Source organism: Phascolarctos cinereus, unplaced genomic scaffold (assembly GCF_003287225.1).
Source record: "Phascolarctos cinereus isolate Bilbo 61053 unplaced genomic scaffold, phaCin_HiC Scaffold_2;HRSCAF=192, whole genome shotgun sequence".
In the NCBI taxonomy this organism is placed as follows: Eukaryota; Metazoa; Chordata; class Mammalia; order Diprotodontia; family Phascolarctidae; genus Phascolarctos; species Phascolarctos cinereus.
The window spans coordinates 33,818,995-33,841,479 of NW_027555625.1; the positions used below are offsets into that span (position 1 = coordinate 33,818,995).

The 22,485-nt window shown below is 43.5% G+C and overlaps 1 pseudogene; it reads right to left on the reverse strand.

The window, feature by feature from the left end:
• Positions 1-1,618: 1,618 nt before the first annotated feature.
• Positions 1,619-21,901, reverse strand: LOC110196339 (all-trans-retinol 13,14-reductase-like; annotated as a pseudogene).
• Positions 21,902-22,485: the final 584 nt, after the last annotated feature.

Genomic DNA, 22,485 nt, shown 5'->3' on the forward strand with positions numbered 1-22,485 from the left:
GAAGGGTCTCAACCATGGTTTATGAACATTGGCTGAGAGAACTGGGGATGTTTGGCCTAGAGATGAATGAGGTGGGGGAGAAATAGGAAGGGGGTTCATTTTAACTGTCAAAGGTCCTGAGCTGAAATAGGGATCAGAACGGGGCTTCATAGCCCTTTTGTGTGTCATGGACTCTTTTGGCAGTCTGGCAAAGCTTATGGACTCCTTCTCTGATTAATATTTCTAAATGTGTAAAACAAAATGCATAAGATTACAAAGGAAACTGAGAGAAACGATCACTTTTCTACTAATAACCAATTATTAAATTAGGATTGAGATTTTTTTCCTTTCTATTTCCTCATTCAGAGACCTGTCTTTGTAAGTCAGTCAGTCTCTGAAGGGCAGGGCTGATGATGAGATTGGGCCAATCCTCCAGAAACTTTCTCCTCAATTTTGGGCAGGACTTTGCCCAAATTGGAGAGTTTACTTCTGATTAAAGTATAAAGAGAATCTAATCTAGGAGAATTCCAGCCCTAAAAGCATTAGGCTCATGCCCTTGAAACTCCCACATTGTTCAACTTGAGTGGTGTGGGGGAAGAGGAATTCTTTTGTTACAAAGTCTTTGCCCACTTCCTCATTAATGTGCCCACCCCTTCATAATTGGTCACCAATTGGAGTTGATCTCCATCTATCAGGAGCACCCATTTTTTCTTTTTCATTTTCTTTTTTGGCTAGGCAATGGAGTTAAGTGACTTGCCCAGGGTCACACAGCTAGTAAGTGTTACATGTCTGAGGCCGGATTTGAACTCAGGTCCACCTGAATCCAGGGCCAGTGCTCTATCCACGGCACCACCTAGCTGCCCCAGGGGCACCCATTTTTCCAAAGGTATTTAAGCATTTGATGATCTCCATGGTTTTGTCTTTAGTTACCAAGGGAGACCCCTGACTATCAATTTATTAATCATTTGCTAGCCTGATTAATAAATTGATTATTAATTACCCAGAAAACTCTGTCTCTTGGGCTTTTCATTCATCTCAAAAACAATTGTATTAAAATATAGTTGTAATTTTTTTAAGTTTACAGACCAGGTTAAGAAACCCTAGATTACAGGAATGAGAAGAAATGAGACCTTTTCTTCACCACAGTAATCAGACAAGAAACAGAGAATACTTTTGAATACCCTGAAGTAGAGAGTCTGATGTCTCTAGCCCACACCATCACGAATTTCCAGAATTTTCGGGGTCACCCAAGATCTACACAGTCCCCTGCATGTGCTCCCAGGACTAGGTCCTCGTCAGCCAGTATCTTTTTTATAAACATTTTAAAGAGATGTCATCATCCCAAAAGCTCAAAAGCTCCAAGCCACATGCAATGAAAAGCTTTCAACATATAGAGACCTGGGGGAGGAGACTGAAACCCTGTGGGAATAGAAAGAGGCACATGCCCTTCCTGTCATCTTGTTCTGTTGTCTCGTCTACCACTAGATTTGAATTGCTGATGCTTTCAGTGACTGTATGAAAGAGGAACTCATGCTAATTCTTTCATTCAGCTACAAAAAGCAATGATTTTAATCTGTAGAAAATTGAATGTGAAGGAATCATATTAGAATATTAAGTTGCGCCAGGATGAATGAAATGGTCAGTAGGAGGTATCTGCAATGGTCTGGGAACAGTGATGAGGGCCTGAGGCTCAGTCAGTGTAAAGAAGGGGACAGCTATGAAATATATTGTGGAGGGAGAATCCATGAGATATGGCGACTGATTGGAGATAAGAGGTGAAGGAAAGGAGAGATGGCAATGATAGTGAAATTTCAAACCCAGGTGATTGTAAAGTTAGAGCCCTTAAAAGAAATAGGGAAGTTAGGGAAATGGCGGGGGGGGGAGGAAGGGGAAGGAAGATATAATAATTAGGTGATCCAGTGACACTGAGTGTGAGATCTATAGCACAACTTCCAGGCTTAGTTGGTGAGAGGGATGAGTTCTGGGGCTTCCACCCTATTGGGCCACTCTGCAAAGGGCAGAGTGTCTCCTTGTGAGGAGACAGACCTCGCTCAGCTGGGCTCTTGTTGGTAATAGCCAATGGTACTGTCTTCTCAGATGGTGCTGATGGGCAGATTGGATGACTTAGGGCAAGGTAGACACACAGAAGTCTGCTGGAGCCAGATCACACCAGCTTGAGTCCTATTGTTAAATTTTTAATGTGAGCATTTACACCAAGGAAATAAGCAAATTCTGTAAATTAGGACTTGATGTTTTTTGAATAATCTAGATTTAATAAGGTGATGAAGAAAATGTTATTAATTAATGCAGATTAAACTTTAAAATGTACCATGGGCATTTTTCCCCCAGAGAGCCAATTGTTAAACATTTACCAGCACCCTCCTGACATTACCTAACGTATTATAGTGGATTCTTGGCCAAGGTTTCCAAATCCAGTCCCTGGCTCTGGGGCCTCCATCTGTGAAGAGCCAAGAATGGCAAAACAAAATAGGGCATGGGACACAAGGTTTAAGGTCAGCAGTGGTGAGGACTGAGGCAATGCTGTGGTTTAATGACAATTTAGAGTCAGGAGGACCTGAGTTCAAATCCAGCCTCAGACACTTGACACTTACTAAGACACAGCCTACTAAAAAACCGTTGTGATCCTGGGCAAGTCAGTTAATCCTGATTGCCTTGCCAAAAAAAAAAAAAGTTAACAATTTAGATGTTAACAATGACAATTTAATGACAAAGAGAAGAGCAGATTCTGAGGTGAGGAGGCCCCTAGCTTGGAGTCCCAGAGCAGTTGAGGATGGGGCATTCAGCCTTACTGGGTGAGGGACCAATATGGCTCTACATTTGTGATCCTAAGTGAAACACCTGTGTGACTGACCGCAGACAGTTCAACCTGTTTCCTCATCTGTAAAATGGTAATTGGACAAGATAATATATACAGTCCTGAGACAATGTTTGTAAAGTGCTTAGCACCTTGCCTGGCACATAGTAGGCATTTAATAGGTGCTTGTTTCCTTCCTTCCTTCCTTCCTTCTTTCCTCTCTCCTTCCCTCCTTCTCTTCCTTCCTTCCCTCCTTCCTTCCTTCCTTTTCTCCTTCTTCCCTCCCTTCCTTCCTTCCTTCCTTCCTTCCTTCCTTCCTTCCTTCCTTCCTTTTCTCCTTCTTTCCTCCCTCTCTCCCTTCCCCCCTTCCTTCCTTCCTTCCTTCCTTCCTTCCTTCCTTCCTTCCTTCCTTCCTTCCTTCCTTCCTTCCTTCCTTCCTTCCATCTTTCCTTCCTTTCTTCCTTCCTTCTTTCTTTCCTTTCCTCTCTTCTTCCTTCCTTCCTTCCCCACATGTGCTCTGTAAGCTTGACACCTCTTTCCCTTGAACTCTAGGTACTCACAGAGGAGTGTGTCATAGACTTTTTGGGGAACAAGGTAGGTATTTTAGGCCAACTGTTCTTGCTGCCTCACTTTAGTAAATATCCTCTTTCTAAAAGCTACTTAAGGCAGGCTAGGTTTATGAATTGATCATCCTAAGGGGAAGCACACTAATGGGGGCTTTCGAGCTATAGCTTTTGAAAAGACTCTCCTCATGCCTATCAATTGGGAAATGGCTGAACAAGCTATGGTTTATGAATGTCATGGAATACTATTGTGCTATAAGAAATGATGAGCAGGCAGACCTCAGAAAAACCCAAAAAGACTTGTGTGGTCTGATACTGAGTAAAGTGAGCAGAACCAGGACAACGTTGTACACAGTAACAGCCATGTTGTGTGATGACTAACTTTAATAGCCCTTCTCAGCAATGCAAAGATCTAAGTAAGACATCTCCAAAAGTCTCATGATGGAAAATGCTGTCCACATCCAGAGGAAGAACTATGGAGTTTGAATGCAGACTGAAGCATACTATTTGCTCTTTTTTTTCCTTCTATTTTGTTTTGTTTCCTCTTTCTTGTGGTTCCTCCTATTGGTTCTAATTCCTCCTTACAACATGACTAATGTGAAAATATATTTAATAGGAATATATAGAGCCTATATCAGATTGCATGCAGGCTTGGGAAGGAAGGGGGGAAAATTTAAAACTCAAAAGCTTATGCAAGTGATTGTTGAAAACTAAAACAACAACAACAATAATCTGGACACAATATTTCATGAAATCTGCCAAGGTAAGCCAGAGCCGAGGAAGTTTATTGTTTCACTCCTCTCACCCCAAAATGCTTACTTCTCCTCAGGACCATACTCTTCTGCCCTGAGACAGGGAGAAAAGTGGTAAGGCTGGCCTTCATCTCTACCGCTCACTTCTTTTACCCACCCATCCCCTCTCTCCTCTGTATGCCTATTTATTCCAGTACCTTTTCATCCAACTGAGGGTGCAGTTTCATTAAAACAGACGTGGAAGCATCTATGAAGGAGTTTTTCAGGGCCTCATAGTCACTCCCTCTCTTGCCCTGAGGCTCGTCCTGCCATTCCTCAAACCACTCGCAGCGGGCAGGCAACATCATCAGCAGTGTTGATTGGTCTGAGGAGACAGAGTTCTGGTCACTGCATCTGGTGCTGGGCCTATCCTACTGTCTTCCCTTCCCCTCTTCTGTGGCCCTGTTCACCTGGGAACCTGTCCTTCCATGTTGGGTCTTTGGCTGATGAAGAAATAGGGAATGTGTTCCACAACTTGGTCTCTGGATAGGGACAGGTATCTCTCCATGCTGTGGGGAGGAAAGAAGAGATCAATCACATGGCTGGTTCCTCTACAGTTTGAATCAATGGAGCCCTTAAAGAAAGAATCCCACACTGAGGTGATGTCTTAACCCTGTCACAAGAAGGGGACAGGAATCATTCTCCCCAAATAGCACAATTAGTAAAAGAGGAGCCTGAGAATCTTTGGATCCAAAAAAAGCTGCCAGAGACTCAATCAAGGTCAGACCAACCAGGGTCAGATCCTGGCACCTAAGGAAAGAGGAAGATGGCTTAGGAGATGTCTCCTTCCTGTAGAAGAAAAAAGGCACAGGAGCTTCCAGATAGAGACCTGGCCTCAAAGAGGAAGAGTGAGCAACTGGCTCACTGGCAACTAGAGCCCCTGGACCTCTGAGTCAGTTTGGGATCCCTTTCCTGCCCAGCTTTTAGAAAAGAGGAGGAGGATAAAAGGTTACCCCCCAGCCCCAACTTGAGTCCTTTAGAGACTCTCTCCTGAGAAGTAGGCAGGCAGCTATTTCTCAGCCAGATATTAACAAGATGAGCTCTGCTGCCTTCCCAGGTGATCGTCTTATGCCTTGTCCATGTCTGTGTCAAAGTAGACAAAGTAGTTCTTGGCTTCCAGACCCAGGTCACTCTTGGAGCCTTGAAGGCAGATGAAAATACAAAGTGTAGACAGACTGTGCTGCACCATGCCCAGCTGGGTCTGTATAGCTGTCAAAAAGACCACAATGACCTCAGGACCCAGAGACAGACTGGAGGCGATGTATGTGCCTATAGATTTGTCCTTAGTTCTCAAAGAGGACCACGACATCTGGGAAATGATGAAATGACTTGCAATTGACTTTGATTTGAGTGAGTGAGGGCTCTGCAAAGCCACCAGCCTCACTTTCTCCTCCAGAGCCACCTGGGTCCAGGGGTCAGACATTCATCAGGACAACTGGAGATGGCCCAGGATGCAGTGGGAGACCCTGACCCTTTTAAGCAGGTCTTTTCAGGTTTTCACTTTAAGTGAGGCCTTTTTAAGAAATAAGTCAAGGGGGACAGCTAGGTGGCACAGTAGATAGAGTTCCAGCTTTGGAGTTGAGGACCTGAGTTCAAATTCAGCTTCAGACACTTGAAACTTACTAGCTGTGTGACCCTGGGCAAGTCACTTAGCCCCCATTGCCTCACCAAAAAGCAAAAAAAAAAAAAGTGAGGCAAGGGATGGCCTCTTTAATAAAAAAAAGAAAAATCAATTTGGGAGGGGAAGACCCTCAGGGTTGCTGGCCAAAAGAGAAAATTACTATTTACATTCAATGTGCTTATACATGGGGTTGGCCAGAGTCATTGACCTCAGAGAAATCTGCTTGGTGGTTGAAACTTACCCCTCTGAGCTGTGGGACAGCTTGCTGGACACCCTCGCTTCTTCTTGTGAGTGAACCAGGCTATCATACTGCCTTTCCCAAATGTTCTTTTTCTGTATTATCCCTGAAGACTCCTCTTTCTTTCCATTATTCTCCTACATCCCTCCCTTCCTTGCCCTTCCAACAGCCTGGGCTGTGTCAGAATCCATCTGGGACAGACCCAGCTTTGGGAAGGAAGACTTGCTCCTCATCAGTCGGTCCACAAGCATTCATTCTCAAGCCAGGAGGTCAGTCAATGAGCAAGCATTTATTAAGTGCCTACCCTGTGCCTACCACAGCCAGGAACTGTGCTAAGCTCTGGTGCTACAGAGAAAGGCAAAAAACAGTCCCTGCTCTCATGGAGCTCACAGCCTAATGGAAGAGGACACATGCAGACTACTATGTACAAATAAATATTTACAGAGAAAACTAGAGATAGTCAACAGAGGGAAAGCACTAACATTAAGGCGGATTGAAAAATGTCTACCAGGGTGCCCTCCCCTCTTTTCTACCCTTGAACCCTACCCCTGAAGAACATCCAGAACCCATCTCATGACCTGGATTCGATTCAAGTCACCAACTGTATTGGTTCTGGAGGGATGAAGGACCACCAGACCTTACCATCTGCCATGCTGCTAAAGCCTACATACTGTGCCCTCTGCCAACTCCATGGGCATCTGGCTTACTGATAGAATCTAAGGACCCTTGGGACCTGCCACCAGGGCCTTGGGACTTCCAGGCCTTTTCCAGTCTTTTATGTTTCATTTCCCTCAATACGAATGTAGCTTCCTGAGGGCAAGGACCATCTTGCTTTTTCTATTTGCATCCCCAGTGTTAGCCTCATAGTAATTTCTTAATAAATGCTTTTTTTCATCTAGTCATTCATCCCCTAGGGAAGCTACTAGCAAAGACAACACCAAAAAACCAAGGACATGCCTTCCTAAAAGTACAGAGCTCAAGGAGAATTTTTCAATGACATTTGTGGAGTGTGTAGCTTCTACTTCTGTCCTGGCCCAATAGCTGTTACCTTCCTAGGAGATAAAGGGACTTGAGGAAGGTCTGCCTCTACCCTCTCCAGGTCATCAATGAAATGGGACCATTCTTTTAACAAATGGACAAGGGACTTCATTGTAAAAATGACAATGCGCCAGGGTATTTCTAGTGCTTACAACAGTGCTTGGTACATCATAGGTGCTTAATAAATGTTTGCTGCCTGACTAAAAAAGTATCTAAAGAAGTAGAAGGAAATCTTGACCAGTGGTTGAGAGGTTAGAGTACAAAGGTTAGCAATTAGAAAGTGAAAGAAACTCACTCAGCAGAGAATACTTCAAATTAAGCAACAGATATAATATTCTTCCCAAGAAAGGAGCTATGTAAGTGAATGGTGTGTGACATCACATGAGAGACCATCTGGGAAGGTTAGAGAAACAGAAGAAAGTGGTCAACAAGGATTCTCCTGAGAAGTAGGGAGGTGGCTATTTCTTGACCAGATATTAACAAAATAGAAATCTGCTGTCTTTCTAGGTCATATATATGCAGGATAGGATGACATGTTAGACTATAGTAGTCACCATAGGCTTGTGTGAGGTCAATATGATACACACACACAGGCACACACTCACTTATATGTGTATATGTAATATATATTACAGCATATATATGCTATATTTTATAATTTATGTGTATATTTACATATAAATATGCACTACATTATAGTATATATGATGTAATATATATTTTATGTGTATTTACTTATATATGTATCTATATTATATAAAATGCATTACAGCAATATATGCTATGATATATGAATGTACACTACATTATAGAATATATACTACTTTACAGCATATATGTGCTATAATACGTGCTGAAAGATAACATACTTTATATTTATATCCATAGGTATTCCAACACGTATCAGAAAGCTGAAAGAACACAAAAAACTCCTTGTTTGTAGTTCAGCCTGAAGAAAAATTCATGTTTGTATCCATGTCTTTGTCTGTGTCTGTGTCTTGTCTGTGTCCACGTCCGTGTCTGTGTCTGTATCTGTATCTGTGTCTGTGTCTTGTCTGTGTCTGTCTTGTCTGTGTCTGTATCTATGTCTGTGTCTGTGTCTTGTCCATGTCCATGTCCATGTCCGTGTCTGTGTCTGTATGTGTGACTGTGTCTTGTCTGTGTCTGTGTCTTGTCTGTGTCTGTGTCTTGTACATGTCCGTGTCTGTGTCTGTATCTGTGACTGTGTCTTGTCTGTGTCTGTGTCTTGTACATGTCCGTGTCTGTGTCTGTATCTGTGACTGTGTCTTGTCTGTGTCTGTGTCTTGTCTGTGTCTGTGCCTTGTCCATGTCCGTGTCTGTGTCTGTATCTGTGACTGTGTCTTGTCTGTGTCTGTGTCTCGTCTGTGTCTGTGTCTGTGTCTGTGTCTTGTCTGTGTCCATGTCTGTGTCTGTGTCTGTATCTGTGACTGTGTCTGTGTCTGTATCTGTGACTGTGTCTGTGTCTGTGTCTGTGTCTGTGTCTGTGACTGTGTCTTGTCTGTGTCTGTGTCTTGTCTATGTCTATATCTATGTCTGTGTCTGTGCCAGTGTCTGTGTCTTGTCCATGTCTGTGTCTGTGTCTGTGTCTGGAGTCCTCCAAACACTCTCTGGTAACTGTGCCATTCTTTGAATTATAGAACAACATACCAGGACGTCTCTAACAACTTCAGCTTTTGAATGACTTCACTATTATTTACAGCTGAACTCCAGCGTGGTGAAGGAGGAAAAGAAGCCCACTGGGTGGGCCCAGCTCTAAAACGAAGCAGAATTGGCAAAATAGGAAGTTCCTTTGGGTCTCCCTGTCTCCATCCTTTTCCCCCAGATTGCCTCCAATGAAGTTTGTCCAGTGAAGGGCATCTCAGATTCTGTCCCAGCCCAGGAGTCCAGGGTGAGCTAATGTGAGCATGTACATTTCACTTTTGGTTTTCTGCTCATACTTTCTGTATAACATTAACCAAAGTGGACCTATTAAAAAGGAGGGTACCCTGGTGGACTTTTTTCAATCCCCCTTAATGTTGATGCCTTCCCTCTGTTAATTACCTCTGGTTTTCTCTGTATGTATTTGTTTGTACACAGTTGTCTGCATATGTTCTCCTATATTAGACTGTGAGCTCCGTGAAAGCAGGGACTGTTTTTTGCCTTTCTCTGTAGCACCAGTGCTTAGCACAGTCCCTGACACAGGGTAGGCACTTAAATAAATAGTACCAATCCTTCTGAACTAAGCAGCTTACGTACCAAAAGCATGAGGAATGATTAAAGAAACAAGAAAGCTTAAAGCAAAGAGGCAGATTAAACCTTCAAAGGGATTACTGAGACCAACTATGCCTTAGAGATGGTATGGCACAGGGAATGTGGCATTGGACTTAGCAGCAGGAAGACCTAGGATTCAAATCCCTTGCCTCTGCCACTAGATGTATGACACTGGGCAGGTCATTTCACTGCTCTGTGCCTCAGTTTCCTCATCTGTAAAGTGAGATCCAAAAGATCCCTTCCAGCTCTAGATTTGTAGTGAACCTTCTACAAAAGGGGCAGGCTGAGTTAAAGGAGCAGAGGAAGAACATGAATTAAGAAAATGCGCCTACTCATGGAAGGACATCGAAGGACGGCAGGGGAAATCTGGACAAAGATCAGTGAAGGCATTCTGACCACATCCTTTTACCAAAACTGCTCTCTCCAAAGTCACTCGTGATCTCTTTCTTGCCAGACCGCATGGTCTTTTCTCAGCCTAGCCCCACTGCTGGCACCTTCCTTCTGGCATTACCTCCAATTTACATGGTATATGCAGAGCTGTTCATATGCGATCTCTCCATTAGAAGGTGAGCCCCTTGAGGACAGGGATTGCATTTTTGCCATTTTATGTATCCCCAGCCAAACCTGATGCTCTTTTCTTAGTCCTTATCCTGATCAATCTAGCTGCTTCATTTGTTGATGTTGACCACCATCTTCCCCTGGACACTCTCTCTCTCTCTCTCTCTCTCTCTCTCTCTCTCTCTCTCTCTCTCTCTCTCTCTCTCTTCTCTGGGTGGTTATGACACTTTTCACCCCCTGGTTTTACTGGGTGAGTGCTCCTCCTCAGCCTGCTTTACTGGCTTATTATCCACACCATGACCCCTAACTGTAGATGTTCCCTAAGAGTCTATACTAAAGCTTTATACTCTCCTTTCAATCTTTCTTGGTAACTTCATCAGTTCAAATGGATCGCACTATTATTTCTATGTAGATAACCCCCGGATCTATATATACTGTCCCAACCTCTACTCAGAGCTTCAGTCCCACATCACCAGTTGACTACTGGACATTTCAAACTGATTGGAGACGTATCAAACCCAATATGTCCAAAGCCCAATTCATTACCCTTAATCCTTTCCACTCTAAAATTCCACTATTTCTATCAAAGACACCAACATCTTTCCAATTTTCCGGGTTCACAAGTCCAGCATTATACCGGACTCCACCTTCTCCCACCCCACCTCTAGCAAATCAGTTGTCCAATCTTACTCTCTCTTCTCCACAACATCTTTTGCATCTGCTCCCTTCTCTCTGCTCACGCAGATCCCACCCTATTTTATCACCTGCTGAATAATTACAAAAACCTCCAAAATAATCTCCCTCTCTTCTCTGGCTGCTCTAGTCATTGATCCTACAAGTCCGTGACAAAATGAGACTTCCTTAAAAGTAGATCTACTCATGTCACTGTCTCAGGCAACGCCAGTGGCTTCCCATTGTGTCTAGGGTCAAATCTGAACTCCTTTGCTTAGCTTTTAAAACCCTGCACAAGCTGGTCCCGATCTCTCTTTCCTGTCTTATTGGGCTCTACTTCCCCTCCCAATCAGCTGAGCTGCTATTTTCTGTGTTCCTCTATCACTTCATTCGCCATCTACATGCTTGTGCATTGCCATCCTTCTGTGGGGAATGTATTCCTTCCCCATCTCTGACTCACAGACTCTGTCATTAGACCACCTGCATGAAGCCTTTCCTGATTCCCACTCTTGCCCCCAATTTCTGAGGCCCAGCCTTCCAACCTCCCTTGTATCTGACTTCTTTGTACTTTGTATTCATCCTCTTTCTTTTGTACTGACTTGAATGCATTCTTTAATATAAATTTATTTATTTTTAGTTTTCAACATTCACTTCCACAAGTTTTTGAGTTCCAAATTTTTGCCCCATTTCACCCCTCCCCCCCACCCCAAAATGGCATGCATTCTGAATATCCCTTCCCCTAGTCTGTCCTCTCTTCTGTCTCTCTCCCCTTCTCTTATCCCCTTCCCCTTCTATTTTCCTGTAGGGCAGGATAGACTTCTATACCCCATCTCCTGTATTTCTTATTTCCCAGTAGCATGTGAAAAAAATTTTTTTAAAACATATGTTTTTAAAACTTTAGGTTTCAAATTTTCTGTCTTCTCCCTCCCCACCCACCCTCATTGAAAAGGCAAACAACTCAGTATAGGTTATACATGTGCAGTTATGCAAAACACTTCCACAGTAGACATGTTGTGAAAAACTAACTCTATTTCCCTTAATCCTATCCTGCCCTCCCATTTATTCTATTCTTTCTTTAGACCCTGTCCCTCCTCAGAAGTATTTGCTTCTGATTACCCCCTTTCCCAATCTGCCCTCCTCTCTATCATCCCCCTGCTCTCTTGTCCCCTTCTCCCCCTATTTTCCTGTAGGGTAAGACAGATTTCCATACCCAATTGAATGTGTATGTTATTCCCTCCTTAAGCCAAATCCTATGAGAATAAGATTTACTCATTCCCTCTCACCTTCCCCTGCTTCCCCTCCACTGTAAGAGACTTTTCTTTTCTGTTTTTTTTTGTGAGATAATTTACCCCATTCTACTTCTCCCTTTCTTCTTCTCTGAGCATAATCCTCTTTCATCCCTTAATGTTATTCTCCAGATATGACCCCTTAATCTTCAACTCATCTTGTGCCCTCTATATCTTTCTATATACACATACATATAATTTTTTTCCTCAACTACCCTAATACTGACAAAGGTCTCATGAGTTATAAATATCATCTTTCCATGCAGGAATGTAAACAGTTCAATCTTAATAAGTCTCTTATGATTTCTCTTTCCTGTTTACCTCTTCATGTTCCACTTGAGTCCTGTATTTGAAAGTCAAATTTTCTATTCAGCTCTGGTCTTTTCATCAGGAATGCTTGAAAGTCCTCTATTTCACTGAATGACCATTTTTCCCCTGAAGGATTATACTCAGTTTTGCTGGGTAGGTGATTCTTGGTTGTAATCCTATCTCCTTTGCCCTCCGGAATATTATATTCCATGCCCTGCGGTCCTTTAATGTAGAAGCTGCTAAATCTTGTGTTATCCTGATTGTGTTTCCACAGTACTTGAATTGTTTCCTTCTGGCAGCTTGTAATATTTTCTCCTTGACCTGGGAACTCTGGAATTTGGCTATAATATTCCTAGGAGTTTTCCTTTGGGGATCTCTTTCAGGAGGAGATCTGTGGATTCTTTCAATTTCTATTTTGCCCTCTGGTTCTAAATATCAGGGCAGTTTTCCTTGATAATTTCTTGAAAGATGATGTCTAGGCTCTTTTTTTGATCATGGCTTTCAGATAGTCCAATAATTTTTAAATTCTCTCTCCTGGATCTATTTTCCAGGTCAGTTGTTTTTCCAATGAGATATTTCACATTGTTTTCTAATTTTTCATTCTTTTGGATTTGTTTTACAGTGTCTTGATTTCTCATAAAGTCACTGTCTTCCAATTGCTCTATTCTAATTTTTAAGGAAGTATTTTCTTCAGTAATCTTTTGGACTTCCTTTTCCATTTGGCCAATTTTTCTTTTTAGGGCATTTTTCTCCTCATTGGCTTTTTGGACCTCTTTTGCCATTTGGGTTAGGCTATTTTTTAAGGTGTTATTTTCTTCAGTATTTTTTTGGGTCTCCTTTAGCAAGCTGTTGACTTGTTTTTCATGATTTTCTTGCATCACTCTCATTTCTCTTCCCAGTTTTTCCTCTACTTCCCTTACTTGCTTCTCAAAATCCCTTTTGAGCTCTTCCAAGGCCTGGGACTGATTCATATTTTTCTTGGAGGCTTTGGATGTAGGAGCTTTGACTTTGTTGTCTTCTTCTGGTTGTATATTTTGATCTTCTTTTTCACCAAAGTAAGATAATATAGTCTGACTCTTTTTGCGCTGCTTGCTCATGATCCCGCCAATTACTTGAGTTTTAAACTCTTTGTTAAGGTAAGAGTCTGCTTCCAATGTGGAGAGTGTACTGTCCCAAGCTTCAGGGGTTTGTATAGCTGTTTTCAGACATATTTGTAGGGACCTATAAATTTTCAGTTCTTCCAAGGTGGTATGATAAGGGGAGGTGTTTACTCCTTTCCTGGCCTGTGACCACAAGTATTCCTTTCTGTCCTGTAACTGTGAGGAGGGGTTCTCTCCAAGCCACTACAAGCTCCACCATGCCAGCACTCTTCCTCACCCCAGCACCGCCGCCCACAACTGTGACCCAGATCCAAATAGGGGCAAAGCAAGAGATTCCTGCGTCAGCACTGGCAAAGAGATCCCTGCAATCCCTCTCTGATCAGCCACTGGATTCCCCCTCAGTCTGTGGGCCCGAAGGGAAGCAGCTGCTCCTCCCAGGGCCATGATCTTGGGGAATGGAGCTGAAACCCGCCTTCCTTTCTGAGCACGCAGAAACAGACTTTTCCCACTGACCTTCTAAGTTGTCTTTGGCATTGTGGATTGAGGATTCTGGAAACCTCCACAGCTGCCCGCGATTCAGTCCTCTGAGGCCTGCTCCAGGTTCACTGTGGCCTGCGCTCCCATACCACGCTGTGCTGCACTCCCAACCTGGCGCGATACACCTTTCTGATCAATCATCCAGGTTGTCTTGGGCTGGAAACTTGTTTCACTCTGTCTTTTTGTGGGTTCTGCTGCTTCAGAATTTATTTAGAGCCATTTTTTATGAGTATTTGGAGGGGTTTGGAGGAGAGCTCAAGCAAGTCACTGCTTTCACTCCGCCATCTTGGCTCCACCCCCACTTAAATGCATTCTTGTTGTCTCTTCCACTAGAACGTAAGGTTCTTGAGAGTAGGAGTGATTTCATTCTTTATATTTCTGTCTTCAGAGACTAACACCATGTTCTTCCTACCTGCAGCACAAACTCCCTAGATAGACACTCCCCACTCTGCTCACACAGCACAAATCAGAATTAAGTAAGCCAGAATTCCAGAATATATGAAAATCACCATAGGGACTCAATGAGAGAACCTGAGAAGCGTTCCCCAGGGAAGTCCTCATTAACTATTAGAAGGAGCCTCCAAGGCAGCAGGAAAGTTGTAGAAAGAGAATCATAGACCAGAGTTTGTAGGTAGCTTAGTGATCATTTAGTCTAACCCATTCAGTTTAAGGTTGAGGAAGCTTAGGTCAAGCAAGTGGATGACCTATCCAAGTGGCAAAGCCAGAAGTCCAATCCATGTTCTGGCTGCATGCCATGGATTCTTCCATCATACCGTGATGGGTGCTTAAAAGATGGACAGGCAGTAGAAAAGGAAGAGCGTATTGTGAGAAGGAATCAACGTACAAAGAGAAGAATGAGAAAGACTGGAAAAATGGATGCTGGGGATACTAGGAATAAGGCTGGGGGAAAAGAAAGCTACCACCCAACTCCTAGGCTTCAGCCAAATCACAAATGCTCCTCCTGGGCTTAGGGTTCAAGGGAGTTGAAAGACCAGGAGAGTGAGTCTTCTCACATTTCTCCCACCTAAAGAGACAACTATAGGATATTTTGAGTCAGGGAACAGAGCAAAACATTTCCCAAAGACTGGAATGACTTATCTAAAGTAAAACATTATTAACTGTTCTGAAAAGAAAGAAAGGACTAGAGGCTTTTACCTGGCAAACAGTGAGCTCTCTCAGGCAATAAGTGTTCATAGGTATTAAATACTCCTGCATTGGAGTTCACAATGTGAGAAAAAACATTGACCAATTCTTGGCCCTTCCTCACACTGACACCTGCAAAACAGAGGAGACTGGGTGAGGTCTGGACAGCACAGAAATCTTCCCAGAACAGAGTGGAAGTCCCAAGTATTAGAGAGCAGGATCCCCCTGGGCATCCATGGCCTTACCCCAGGGGAGCTTTATCATGACTCCAAAGTATGTGATCAACCAATCAGGGAGAGAAGATGGCTTTGGCTTCAATAGCCAATCCTGGAGCTTCTCCACGGCCCTTTGTAGAGTATCTTAGCACCTAGGAAACCTTCAATAACTATTTCACCAATGAAGGATTTGGTGGAGCCCTGCTCTCTGATGGGTCCCATCAAAGCCACACTCCTCACTCTGGACCCTGGCTGCAGATCCCAGTGTTCAATCCCCATGTGGCAGCTAGCTCTGCAGCCCATCACCTGCACCCTAGAACCTCTACCCAATCCTTCCTTGTCTCACTTTTCTGAGCCTGTCCCACCCATCCCCACTCTCATGATGGGACCCCCAGCTCTCACCACAAGCTCTTCCAGCAGAATCTAGCAGCACACTTTCCACTGTTGTCCTGATAAGGACTGCACCCCCAGCCTGCTGAATCACTGGGATAATATGAAAAGGGATTTCACTGGCGCCTCCCCCGAGGATAAAATGCCCCTTCCAGGAAGTGGTTGATTAATATGGCATGCATAGAGAAACTGGCATTCTCTGGATACACACCTGTGGGAGAGAAACAAGGTGAGTATTCTAAGGCTTGGCATTTACACCCTACAGGCTAAGATGACAATTCCTTCCAAAACAAGCTTCCTTAGTTTACCTCTAGGACCAGAAGCTCCTCCAATCCCTAATCTATCAGGGAACCTTGTCACCAATCAAACCTGGGGTACTGGGAAAATTCTCTGTCAAGATTGCAATGATGACTTATTTAAAGATGACAGCCACATCTCACAAGACAGCAAGAGCTCCAGGGCATAAAGTGAAAGGAGCTTTTATGGGGTAGAATGACAAATGATCATCCCTCTTGATCACAGACTCATGAGTCACCATTCTCCACCCATGTCCAGCAAAGCAAGGAAGAAACAACCTGAAAACCAAGACAGCAGCAGCCTATTCATGTTAGCTGCCCCCTCCCCACCTGGCTGCTCCTTTTACTCCCAGTAACCCCAGAGCCCAAGGTCCATACCATAGGTGGGATGGATGTAGCTGAGCACAGCTTTGAGGTCCTGGGAGGCAGGCAGCTGGATGAGCACATCTGCTAAGTTCTGGGTGGCTATTCTCAAGAAAGGGGAGATAAAGGCCAATACCCCCAACCTGTCCAGCAGCCTCGCCATGGGCAAAGGGATGATCTTCAGCAGAACCATATAAGGGATTCCTTTTGCTACCTCCTGGGGAAAGAAAGAACCCAGGGAGAAAGAAGTTACTGCATCCCTGCCCCTGCCAGCCCAAAGAGCTGAGGCCCCAGTGACATGGGCCAGATTTCAACCACTAGGCAGTCTGGGAAAGATGCATATCCTGAATTTAAAGGGGTGTCCCTCCCAGCACTTCCCAAGTCATTCTTAGAAAGATCTGCATTTTGAACATTTGACTCATTAATCTTAAACTTAGTAAGAACCAGGGGGAACACAATGGCCTGAGCCCTGCCCTTCTCTACTCCGTGTAAAACTGGGGAGTGTAGAATAATTGTTTTAGGGTTTTTCCATCACCACTTGGGTTTACTTTTCCTGTCATGGCCCCTATCCCCTCTGTCCAGTGCCCTCAGGCTGTGCTCCCTCCCACTCTGACTGCCCACAGACCACAGAAGGCACATTCTCCACAGCAGTGTTCAGCACTCCCAACCTGGCCTGAGCCCTCCTTCCCTCCATCAAATTCCCTTTCTTCAGGACCCTGTGAGGTGATAGGAGCTAATCTGATAAACTAGAGCCTACTGAGGTTTGGTTAATAATACCTTTTAGATGGCATCTACTGCGTGCCAGGCACTGGGCTAAGAGATTTACAAGGATTATCTCATTTAATCCCCCTGTGAGATAGGTGCTAGTATTATCCCCATTTTAAAGATGACGAAACTGAGGTAGACAACTGTTAAGTGACTTGCTAGGTGCTGTACATCAGTGTATCTTCATGGGAGTCCCCAGTGCTTGTAAAAGAGGAAATCCCTGAGGCCACAGCATGGGAGTGCCAGGCAAACCTCCAATGTCCTGATGAGAAGCAGTTGGGAACAGAACTCTTGTCCCTCCTCAATCTCCCCCCTCCCCCTGTAGGTCAATGTTGGCCCTTTCTGGGTCTCTGCAGGTGGGGAGGAGCTTCCCAGGTCAGCCCAATCTTACCTTCACCATCTTCATGTACTTGTCAATGGCAGCTTCTTCATGAGAAAACTTTTTCTTGAGGCCCTGAACATAGGCTTTCTCCCCAGCGTACATGGGGAGCTCCCTTCTGCCATTGGGTCCCTGCAGCACCACGACATCAAAGGGGGAGTCCAAGGGAGCCCCTCTGTGATCTTGTCCAGGACAATGCTGCTGAGGCTGCCCTCATTCACCTGTCCTACATAGTGGATTCCTGTCAAATAGTGGCAAGAAATGGGATTACCTCCTTCAAGAGCCAGAAAAAAGAAACAGGCTCCTACAGACAAGGCAGCTAGGTGGTGCAGTAGATAGGGTCCTGGGCCTCACATTGGGAAGACCTGATTTCTAATCTGGTCTCAGACACTCACCAGCTGTGTGACCTGGGCAAATCAAATGGGGATGCCTGGTGTCAGGTGAGGTCTCTGTCTCTTCACTTAGATTTCCCTTAATTCATGACTGAAGTCATCTGGTACCATTACAGTGCCCCACCACTAGAGCCTCTTAACCCTCTAGTCCTCAGCATTTAACTGAAAATGGTCTTTCCCATGATCAATCACCTCTTTTAAATTTTTTTTAAATTTTTAGGCAATTCGGGTTAAGTGACTTGCCCAAGGTCAATCACCTCTTAATTATAAGACAGAATGGCTTTTTCTCAAGCTTCCTCCTTCTTGACTTCTCTGCAGCCTTTGTCATTGTTAAGCACCATCTTCTCCCTGAAACTCTCTTCTCTCTAGGTTTTTATGACATGTCTTTCTCTTGCTTCTCCTTCTTCCTACCTGAGCACTTCTTTTCATTCTCCTTTGCTGGAATTTCATCCATGTATACCCATTAGCCATGGGTGTCCCTCAAGGCCCTGTCCTGAGCCTTCTCACCTCTTCTCCCTCCATACTATTTCATTTGGTGATCTCATTAGCTTATCTGTTCTTACATCTTTTTGTCCAACCCAACCTCTCTCCTGACTTTCAGCCTCATGTCTCCAACTGCATATTGGACATTTTGCACTGGATTTCCCCTAGACGTCTTAAACTCAATATGTCCAAAACCAAAATGACCATCTTTCCTCTTAAACCTTCCCACCTCCCTAACTTCTCTATTATAAATGGTACCAATATCTTCTCAGTCTCCCAGGCTCACAACCTAGGTGTCATTTGGATGACCTTATTGGAAAACTCTTTAGTTTATCCCCTTTACATATAATGTTGCCTCTTGGTTTTAAATTATTGTTCAGTCACATCCAAGTCTTTGGGACTGCATCTGGGATTTTCTTGACAAAGATATTGGAGTGGTTTGCCATTTCCTTCTGCAGCTCATTTTGAGGATGAGGAAAGTGAGACAGAGTTAAGGGACTTGCCCAGAGTCACAGAGCTAGTAAATGTCTGAGGCCAAATCTGAACTCAGGTCCTCCTGACTCCACATCCAGTGCTCTATCCACTCTGCCACCTAGCTGCCCTAGATAGATATTACTTGCTATATTAAGAAAAAGTCCATTTGTTCCTATGTTTTTTAATATTTTTAACAGAATGGTGTCATGCTTTATCAAAAATCATTTTCTGTATCTATTTATATAATCACAATTTTTATTGTTCTTGTTATTACTGCAGTCTATCGTGTTTATAGCTTTCCCCCTGTTGATCCAATCCAGTATTTCTGGTATAAATTCAACTTGGTCACAGAATATAATTTTCGTGATAGCCTCTTGGCTAATGTTTCGTTTAAAATGTTTGTGTCATATTCATTCTTTCAGTTTTGACTCTTTCTGCTTTAGACATCAAGACGATATTTGTATCACAGAAAAAATTTGGTAGGATCCTCCTTTTTCTATTTTTGCAAGTAGTTTGTGAAATAATGGAATCTGTTGTTCTTTGAATGTTTGAGAGAAGTTGCTTATAAAGCCATCTCTTCCCTGTTTTTTTTTCCTTTTGTGAGTTCATTTATGGCTTATTCAACTTATTTTTCTGAGATTGGGTTACTTAAATTCTCTCTTTCTTGTTCTGTTTATCTGGGCTTTCAGATTTTTGTAATATTCATCCCTCTCATTTGTCATTTTTATTGACATATATTAGAGCAAAATAGTTTCCAATAGCAATACTAATAATAGCTAGCATTTATATAGCACTTTAAGGTTTGCAAAGTGCTATACAAATATTATCTCATTTTATTCTCACGACAATTTTGAAAGACAAATGCTATTATTATCATCCCCATTTTACTGAGAAAACTGTGGCATACAGAGGTTTGGTGATGTGCCTAGGGTCATATAGTTAGGAAGTGTCTGAGGCTGGATTTGAATTCAAGCCTTCCTGCCTCCAGGTCCAGTGCTCTATATGTTGTGAATTCTCCTTTTTAATTTTCCATATGGTTGATTAGGTTTTGTTCTTTCTTCTTTTAAAAAAGTCAAATTAGCCTAAAATAGAGCTTTAAAAAATATCCAGCTCCTAATTTTATTTATTAATTCATTTTTTGCTTTGGATTTTGTTCATCCATTTTTTTTTTAATTTCCAGAATTTCTTCCTTCCTTCATTCTTTCCTTTTTTCTTTCTTTTTTTCTCTCTAAGATTGGGCCTTCCTGTCTTACCCACTGGCACCAGCCACTCATCAGCCTGATCCCACTACCAATCAGCATGAGAGCTTTGGCCTGCTCCCTTTCTAACATGGACCAGTTTACCCCACCCTAGACAACCTTGTACCCCACCCCAATTCTTATCACCCTTCCTCATTCCTGTGTGCTCACCACATTGGCTCCGAACCTAATGTGGATACCCAATCACCAACTCAAAACTCCTGAACTCAAGAAATCCACCAGGCTTAGTTTCCCCAGAGGCAGAGATTTAAGTGGTGTACCACTACGCCTAGCTAACTTAGGTTTGGGGATTAAATTTATTTATTTTCTAGGGTTTTTTTGTTACAATTCATTGATGTTTAGGAATATGAACTTCTTATTTTTCTAAGGACTGCTTTGACTGCAGACAAAAAAATTCTGGTTATCTCATTGTTTTCTCTATCTTAATGAAATTATCTGCTGCTTCTATGATATTTTTAACATACCATTTCTTAAGGATTAAGTGAATTGGCCTTTAATTATCTTTAATAATTTCTTCAGTGGCCCTTTACTGAATTGTAGTCAGTAAGGACGTGTTTAATATATTTGCTTTTCTGCAGTTGTTTATGAAGTTTTCAAGACCTGATATATTGTCAATATTTGTAGAAGTGCCATCCACAGGTGAGAAATAGATATGCTCCTTTCTATTCCCATTCAATAATCTCCACAGATCTATCATTTTCTAAAATCCTTTTTAGGTCCTTGTTTCTTGCTTATTTTTTGATTTGTCTAATTCTGAAAAGGATATGTTGATTACCTCTACTATTATAATTTTATTGCCTATGTCTCTCTCTTCCCACATTTTACCTGTGTCAAATTCCAGGCCATTCTGATTGAAAGTGTGACTATTGCCACCTGCTTTGGTATGTTGCTCCAGCGCCAGGAGTCATTTCCCAGCTTTGGACAGGACAGCTGCTACTACCAGGCCCCCAGTGCCACTACCAATCATCACTGCATCCAGCTGGTCTGGCACCCAGGTAATGGAGAAAGCTGCAACACAAGGGCAGAAGAGAGGGAGTCAGCATCTCAGACATTACCAGGTGTTCCGGAGGTAGGGCATGGGAACAAAATGAGAGTCTCTGACCTCATACAATATGAAAAGCCACTATACCTGTATTGACATTGCTTCTGTAACTCAAAAGCAGTGAGAAATGTCATTGGAATAGGTGTAGCCTATTCTAACAGAAAATTTTTCCTATCTGCTAGACAAGATCTGAATGAATAGACCAGATTGAGCTAGGAAAGGAAAAGGCAGCTTTAGAACTTGGAGCCCACGCACTTATATCATCATGTGATGGACCAGGGATCAGCAAAGGAGAAGGAAAGAAGGTATAACCCAGTGACTTGCACATAATAGGCAAGGAAGGAATGTTTGTCGAATAATGAGCACAGCTAATGTGTGCTGGTATATGATGACTGTATCTAAATAGAAACTACTGATAAAGCCTGGGTGCCCAGGCGTGGCTGGTGGGAAGGCTTTAAAGGAAATCAGGAACTAACTGCATTGTGGTATCAATTCTTACTGGTTATTGCACTAGTTGCTGCAACTTCAGAAATTAGGCATGAGTCAGAGGTCCATTCAAAGGACCAAAGACAAGGGACTGGATTATACTTTGTTCTCCCATAAAACATTACTACAGCATTGTACAGGTATGGAAACTGAGGCTCAGAGAGGGGATTTGAACCCATGACTCTCTGGACTCCAGAAGCAGAACTCTAGTCCTTCTTCTGTTTGTGTCTTCCTTGCCCTGTTCACCTTTTCCCCTTGCATCTTGCTTAAGCATCCTCCTCCGAGCCTCTCCATCTGTCACCAGCGCCTGTAGAGGCCTCCTCACAACCTCTGCAAAGGGGTTCGGGCCACCACCTCCCAGGACGAGCCTCCAGACCCTGGTCACTAGCAGTGCGACCCCAGCCACCAGAGCCAACGCTGTCCCCAGCCACACCATGCTGGTCACCGCCAGCGTGTCTCTCGGTGTAGGGGAGGCAAACACTTCGAGGCTTATTCAGATCTACAATAAAACAGAAATCAGTCTATAAAGGATCTCCACCAGGCTGCCCATCCCACCCCACCCGTTGGCGCAGTGCCAGAGCAGGCATCACCTGGTGACTGCTGCAGACACCTGTCAGCCACCCCCTGATGCTCACTGCCTCTCTGCCCCCAGGCTTCCCCACCTGAACTCCAGATTAAGGGATGGCTCTGTGCCAACTTGGGCCTGAGTTGAACACTGGGGGTAGGATCAGAAATTCATCTTCCAATGGGGACTTTAAAAACTACTCCCAACCACTCTGGGAAGGAAGGCAAGCATAAGCCTGAGTTACTGCTCTCAGGGAGCTTGTGATCTAGCCTGGTATAAGAAATACCTGGCACAAACTAAGAAGACAGATACATGGAGAGAGAGAGAGAGACAGAGAGACAGAGATAGAGAGACAAAGAGACAGAGACAGAGAGACAGAGACAGACAGAGAGACAGAGAGAGACAGAGATAGAGAGACAAAGAGACAGAGACAGAGAGACAGAGACAGACAGAGA